Source organism: Tamandua tetradactyla, chromosome 16 (assembly GCF_023851605.1).
Source record: "Tamandua tetradactyla isolate mTamTet1 chromosome 16, mTamTet1.pri, whole genome shotgun sequence".
NCBI classification, from domain to species: domain Eukaryota; kingdom Metazoa; phylum Chordata; class Mammalia; order Pilosa; family Myrmecophagidae; genus Tamandua; species Tamandua tetradactyla.
This window is the reverse complement of record NC_135342.1, coordinates 50,622,753-50,630,169: the sequence shown is the minus strand read 5'-3', so window position 1 is coordinate 50,630,169 and position 7,417 is coordinate 50,622,753.

The window sequence follows — 7,417 nt, the reverse complement described above, 5'->3', positions numbered from 1 at the left end:
CAAGATGAGGCTTGATCTGCTGACAGCTTGATTCATCTGTGTTTTTACATGCCAGAGAAGCAGTACATCAGATTGCTTCAGCACCACTGGAAATGTGGTGGAAATGCACATTCCCAGGCCTCACCCTAGACCGAAATCAGAAACTCTGGGGTAGACCTAAGAATCTGTGTGTTAACAAACCCTCCAGGAGATGCTGATGCGCGCCAAAATCTGAGACCCACCGCAGCTTTTCGGTTTTGAGTTATATGTCGTATATACACCTTTCCTGACCACCCATTTTCTTCATCGTAACACCAGAGCATCATTAGGCTATGCGTTCCATGGGGTCGGGACCTGCCTGGGCCTGGCCTGTGGTAAGGACAAACAGATAGCTTGCTTTGTAGACAAGCAAACAAACAAATCAATAAGTAGTGGAAAAGGCCAGGAGCAGAGATTACTGGCCCTGGTATGAATATGATGTGTGAGCTTGAACCACTCTTTTGCCAGTTCTGGGCTTCTGGACGGTGAAGAGACGGGGCCAGGTGAGCCCTGAGGGCTGCTCCTGCTCTGTGCCATTCCTGCTGCCCCCAACCCAGCCTTCCTACGCCAGCACCACCAACCACATCATGTCCCCCCATCCTCACCCCCCCAAAAACCTTCTGTGGCTTCTACTGCCTCCTTCTGGCCTTCAAGACCCCAGGACATGATCTCAACATATGTCCTTCACCTGACCTGCAACTCCTCCAGTCCCAAAGAACCCCCTCTCCCTTCCCATGCCCCGCACCATGTTCTAGTTATGCTCTTTCCTCAGCCGGGACCCCTTGCCCATCACTTTCTCCCTACCTTTAGATCCCTTAGATCCAGCCAGAACACACATCTGGAAGCTCTCCCTTCACCAGCTCTTATGGATGGAGATGGCTGAAGGATGCACTGACTGAGAAGTAGGTGAGTGAATATGTACACATATGATCGAGTATTGTGCTGCTACAAAAAGGAACAAAGTCATGAGGCCTGCAATGTTGTGAATGAAGCTGTGGGACATTTGGTGAGGCAAAATAAGCCAGAAGCAAAAGAGCAAATACTGTATGGTCTCATTTTGAAAACACTTCTAAGAAAATTGGGGCCTAGATTGTAAGCTCTTACAGCAGTCACATTTAGTCCACAGCAGTAATTATTTCTGGATTTTGAGAGCTGTCCTACATATGTATAACCTGATCTTTAGAGATAAGAATAAAGCCCATCTGTTCGAGAGTAAAATAATTCAGAATACAGGGGTAAGGAAGACATTGCCTGTATTTTAGAACCTCACCTACTTTATGAGACCAAAGGAAGAAAGTTTTATTTCGTCCAGGACCTAAATTTTCTGAAGTGCATAGTCCAACTCAACCTGTCTGAATAGATAACTTAAGCAATTCAAACACAGGTTGCCCAGAATAACCTACGTGCCCAGCAGCAGGGGCTGGGAAAGAGAAGCCTATGAAGCGCTCGCTGGGCGTCGGGTACAGCTGTTGGGAAAGGAAGTGAGGGCTCTCCGTGCCCACGGGGATAACATCCCAGTGAAAGGGAGGGAAAGCTGGGCGGCATCTTACTACACTACCGGCATGTGTAGTATGATCCTAATTATTTAGGAAGGCGAGAAAGAGGCAGGCAGAACAACGGACAGAAAACAGTCACACCAAAATGCGCATAGTAATCTCCTTTCATGCCTGTTGATTCAGTGACCAAGTGGCGGTCTTAATTTCCAGTTCAATGGAATCATTGTTGTGACTCCTGGTAGGAGCACTCCTCCTTTTGGAACTAAGACCTGTTGACTAGCAGAGCTTAAGGTTTCAGGGACAGGAAGCAAACATTTTCCTAGTGGATCACTAGGGGTGATGGTGAGTGCTGCCATTCTCATTTCCACCCCCTGATTCCTGGACCCATGAATCCTGACTATGGGAGAAACAGCACCATAGAATGGAGGCTAAGTCAGAGCGTACACAGCCTCCTGGAGAACACTGCCCCAGCCCTGCAGGGTATTGCCACCTAGTTGGTGTCACAACTGGGTCTTCAAAAGGCCATTCCACTATTCTATAACTCAGCTGCCTCTGGATAATGGGGAACATAGTAAGACCAGAGAATTCCATGAGCATGTGCCCATTCCCACACTTTATTCGCTGTGAAGTGGGCTCCTTGATCAGAAGCCACGCTGTGCAGAATACCATGATGATGCATACACATTCTGTAAGTCTGCATATGGTAGTTTTTGCAGAAGCATTGCATGCAAGGAATGCAAACCCATACCTGGATTATATGTCTATTCCAGTTAGAATAAATCACTTCCCCATCTGTGATAGAAGTGGGCCAATGTAATCAGTCTGCCACCAGGTAGCAGGCTGATCACCTTGGAAAATGGTGCCATGTCAGAGACTGAATGAAGGTCTTTGCTGCTGGCAGACTGGTCACTCAGCAGTGGCCATAGCCAGGTTGACCTTGGTGAGTAGAAGTGAAGAAGGAAAACGCCTCCTGGGGAGCTTCATGAAACAAGAGACCTAGAAAGAAAGCTAGCAGGTGCCGCCATGTTCACCATGTGCCCTTCCAGCTGAGAGAGAAATGCTGAACATCATCAGCCTTCTTGAACTAAGGTACCTTTCCCTGGATGCCTTAGATTGGACGTTTCTATAGATGTGTTTTAATTTGAACAATTTCACAGCCTTAGAACTGTAAACTAGCAACTTATTAAATTCCCCTTTTGAAAGCTGTTCTGTTTCTGGTATATTGCATTCTGGCAGCTCGCAAACTAGAACAGATTTTGGTACCAGAGTAGTGGGGTGCTGCTGCAGTTTGCAAACACCAAATGTGTTGGAACGGCTTTTTAAATGGATAAGGGGAAGATTTTGGAGGAGTTGTGAGAAGCTTGTAGAGAAGGCCTAAAATGCTTTGAAGATACTGTTGGTAGAAATGTGGACTCTAAAGATACTTCTGCTAGGGCCTTGGACAGAGATAAGACATGTGTTACTGCAAAACTGTAAGGAAGGCCATCCCTCTTTTAAAATGGCAGATAATCTGGTAAAATTGACTGGTAGCTTCGGCTAGAAGGCAGATTTTAAAAGCCATGAACTTGGATATTTAGCAGAAGAGATCTCCAAATTAAATGTGGAAAGTGCAGCCTGGTTTCTCCTTGCAGCTTATAGTGAAATGTGACAGGAAAGAGATAAGCTGAAAACTGAGCTCATAGGCACAAAGAAACCAGAAATTGATGTTCTGGAAAATTCTGGGCTTCAGAGAACAGTGCCCCACATGAGGATTTGAGGAAATGTGGAACCAGTCAGCCATTTCAGAGAAAGCAAAGATTGGACATGGAGATATCCAAGAAGGTGTATTAGTTAGGGTTCTCTAGAGAAACAGAATCAAAAGGAAACAGTCACAAATATAAAATTTATAAAAGTGTCTCACATAACCACAGGAAATGCAGAGTCCAAAATCCGCAGGGCAGGCTGTGAAGCTGACGATTCTGATGGAGGGTCTGGAGGAACTCCACAGGAAAGGCCCACTGGCCGAAGCAGGAAGAGAGCCTGTCTCTTCTGAATCCTCCTTAAAAGGCTTCCAGTGATTAGATTAAGCATCACTCATTGCAGAAGACACTCCCCTTGGTTGATTACAAATGGAATCAGGTGTGGATACAGCTGATGTGATCATGATTTAATTCTATGAAATGTCTTCATCGCAACAGACAGGCCAGCACTTGTCCAACCAGACAAACACGTACCACCACTTGACCAAGTTGACACATGAACCTGACCATGACAGAAGGATTTGTGGAAACTCTTTATGTCTGATGGGCATGATCCAAGGCTACTGAATAGAAAGCCAATGAGAGCGTTGTGAGATCTGTATAAAGAGAACCAATGCCAGTTGGGACTGAGAGGGACAGAGAAAGAACACACTGGAGGAAAAATAACTTCAGAGGCAGAACCATGGAGGCTGAGGTCTAGGGAAGCCAAGATGCCTTAGGCTAGGAGAGTGGACCCACCCAAGCACATGGAGGGGGTGAGTTTGCCCAAAAGGCAGAGGATGGGCCTTCTACTTCATTGCAGAGGAAGAAGGGTACTGCCTCAAGCCTTGGAAATAGTGCAGCATACTCCTTGGGGATTCCGGAAAGCCTGGCTGCCATCACATGGAGGGGTTGAGCATGTGCCCCGGAGATGGCAGAGAGCCCTGATGCGGCCCCAATGCTTGGAGAAGGTGGAGCTGAGAAAAAGGTGATTTCCCCAATGTCCCCCAACGTTGCATTCAGAGGGAGGCAAGTCACTGCATAGGCCCTTGGAAAGGATGGGACTGCTGCTTTCTAAGGCCTCAAAGCTAAATGACTCTCAGATTTTGAAATTTAATGGAGTTTGTCCTACAGATTTTTTTTTTAATTTTTAAATTAAAAAATATATATAACAACAAACACACACAAACATTCTTAACTTATGATCATTCCGTTCTACATATATAATCAGTAATTCACAATATCATCACATAGTTGCATATTCATCATCATGATCATTTCTTAGAACATTTGCATCAATTCAGAAAAAGAAATAAAAAGACAACAGAAAAAATTCATACTTACCATACCCCTTCCCCCTCCCTTTCATTGATCACTAACATTTCAAATTAAATTTATTTTAACACTTGCTCCCCCTGTTACTGACTTATTTTTAATCCGTATGTTTTACTCATCTGTCCATACCGTAGATAAAAGGAGCATCAGACACAAGGTGTTCACAAGCATGCAGTCACATTGTGAAAGCTATGTCATTATACAATCATCTTCAAGAAACATGGCTACTGGAACACAGCTCTACATTTTCAGGCAGTTCCCTCCAGCCTCTCCATTACATCTTGAATAACAAGTGATCTCTACTTAATGCATAAGAATAACCTCCAGGATAACCTCTCGACTCTGTTTGGAATCTCTCAGCCATTGATGCTTTATTTTGTCCCACTTCACTCTTCCCCTTTTGGTTGAGAAGGTTTCTTCAATCCCTTGATGCTGAGTCTCAGCTTATTCTAGGATTTCTGCCCCACATTGCCAGGGGGAGGGTGGTGAGTTTACTTGCTGTGTAGGCTGGAGAGAGAGGCCACATCTCAGCAACAAAAGATGTTCTCTTGGGGGTGACTCTTAGGCCTAAATTTTAAGTAGACTTGACCTATCTTTGTGGGGTTAAGTTTCATATGAACAAACTCCAAGATTGGGGGCTCAGCCTATTGCTTTGGTTGTCCCCACTACTTGTGAGACTATCAAGAATTCAACTTGGGGAAGTTTAATTTTCCCCCCTTCTCACCATTCCCCCAAAGGGACTTTGCAAATATTTCTTATTCACTGTTCAAATCACTCTGGGATTTATAAGGGCATCACTCTGGACAAACCAACAAAATCTCATGCTCTATTCAAGGTTCCATGTACATATGGTGTCCAATTAAGCTGTCTACATGAGTTATATTAGGAAATGCATTAGTCAAAATATAAATTTTGTACCAAGTAAACACTTTTGCTTTATTTCACACATAAGTTAAAATTTTTAAATTTTAAAATTTAACTGCCAAACTGCCTTCCAAACTGCAGTAATGACATTCCTGTGTTCTTCCTCATGCAAAAACATTTTTAAAATTTGTACATTTAGTCACTATCATTATACACTCTAGGCATTCCAAGATTATATCATTCAGTCTTTATTATCTATCTTTTTTTCTGATTTCATTTGTGCCCCCAGCTCTCTTCCCTCTATCATTCTCACATTCAGCTTCATTCAGTGTTTTAACATAATTGTATTACAGTTAAGTGGTATTGTGCTATCCATTTCTGAGTTTTTACAATCAGTCCTGTTGCACAATCTGTATCCCCTCAACTCCAATTACCCAATATCTTACCTTATTTCTATCTCCTGATGGTCTCTGTTCTTAACTGAAATTCTCCAAGTTCATTCGCTAATGTCAGTTCATTTCAGTGAGACCCCATACAGTATTTGTCCTTTTGTTTCTGGCTAATCTTACTCAGCATAATGTCCTTAAGGTCCATCCATGTTGTTACATGCTTCATAACTTTATTCTGTCTTACAGCTGCATAATATTCCATCGTATGTATATACCACAGCTTGTTTAGCCACTCATGAGTCGATGGACATTTTGGCTGTTTCCATCTCTTCACAATTGTAAATAATGCTGCTATAAGCATTGGTGTGCAAATGTCTGTTTGTGTCCTTGCCCTCATGTCCTCTGAGTAGATACCTAGCAATAGTACTGCTGGATCATATGGCAATACTATATTTAGCTTTTTGAGGAACTGCCAAACTGCCTAACTGCCTTCCACAGTTGTTGTATCATTTGACATTCCCACCAACAGTGGATAAGTGTGCTTCCAATCCTCTCCAGCACTGGTTGTTTTCTGTCTTACTGATAATGGCCATTCTGGTGGGTGTGAGATGATATCTCATTGTGGTTTCGATCTGCATTTCCATAATAGCCAGGGAAGTTGAGCATCTTTTCATGTGCCTTTTGGCCATTTGCATTTCCTCTTGTGAGAAGTGTCTGTTCAAGTCTTTTACCCATTTTGTAATGTCCTACAGGTTTTTGAGACGGCTTGGGTCCTGTGACCCCTGTGTTCCTTCGCTCTCTGATATTGTTCTGGAATGAATGCAATTTGTATATGGGCAAACATATCTTTTTTAAGATCCAGAGAGTGGAATGTACTGGGTTGAAAGGATTTATGTACCCTAGAAAAGCCATGTTTTAATCCTATTCGATCTTGTGAGAGCAACAATTTCTTCTAATCCCTATCCAGCACTATAGGTCAGAAACTTGATTAGGTTATGGCCACAGAGATGTGACTCAATCAATTGTGGGTATTAAACTTGATTAGAGGGAGATGTGTCTCCACCCATTCTACTTGGGTCTTAATTAGTTTACTGGAATCCTATAAAATGGAGACATTTTGGAGAGAGTCCCTTTTTTTTTAGAACAAGGAGACAGCCACAGGACCATGACAGAAGGACGAAAGAACCACAGAGTCCACCAGCCAGCAACTTTTGGAGGTGGCGAAGGAAAATGCCTTCTGGGGAGCTTCATGAAGCAAGAGGCCTGGAGAGAAAGCTAGCAGATGCCGCCATGTTCGTTATGTGCCCTTCCGGCTGAGAGAGAAATGCTGAATGTCCTTCTTGAATAGAGGTATCTTTCCTGGATGCCTTAGATAGGGCATTTCTATAGACTTGTTTTAATTTGAAAATTTTCATGCCCTTCAAACTGTAAATTAGCAACTTATTAAATTCCCCTTTAAAAAGCCATTCTGTTTCTGGCATATTGCATTCTGGCAGCTTGCTAACTAGAACCCCCTAAAAGGTTGAAATTCTAGTTTAAATTGTAAATCTGCTAGTCACACAATCAAGCTTTGTATATGGTTTTCAGAGACCTCAAG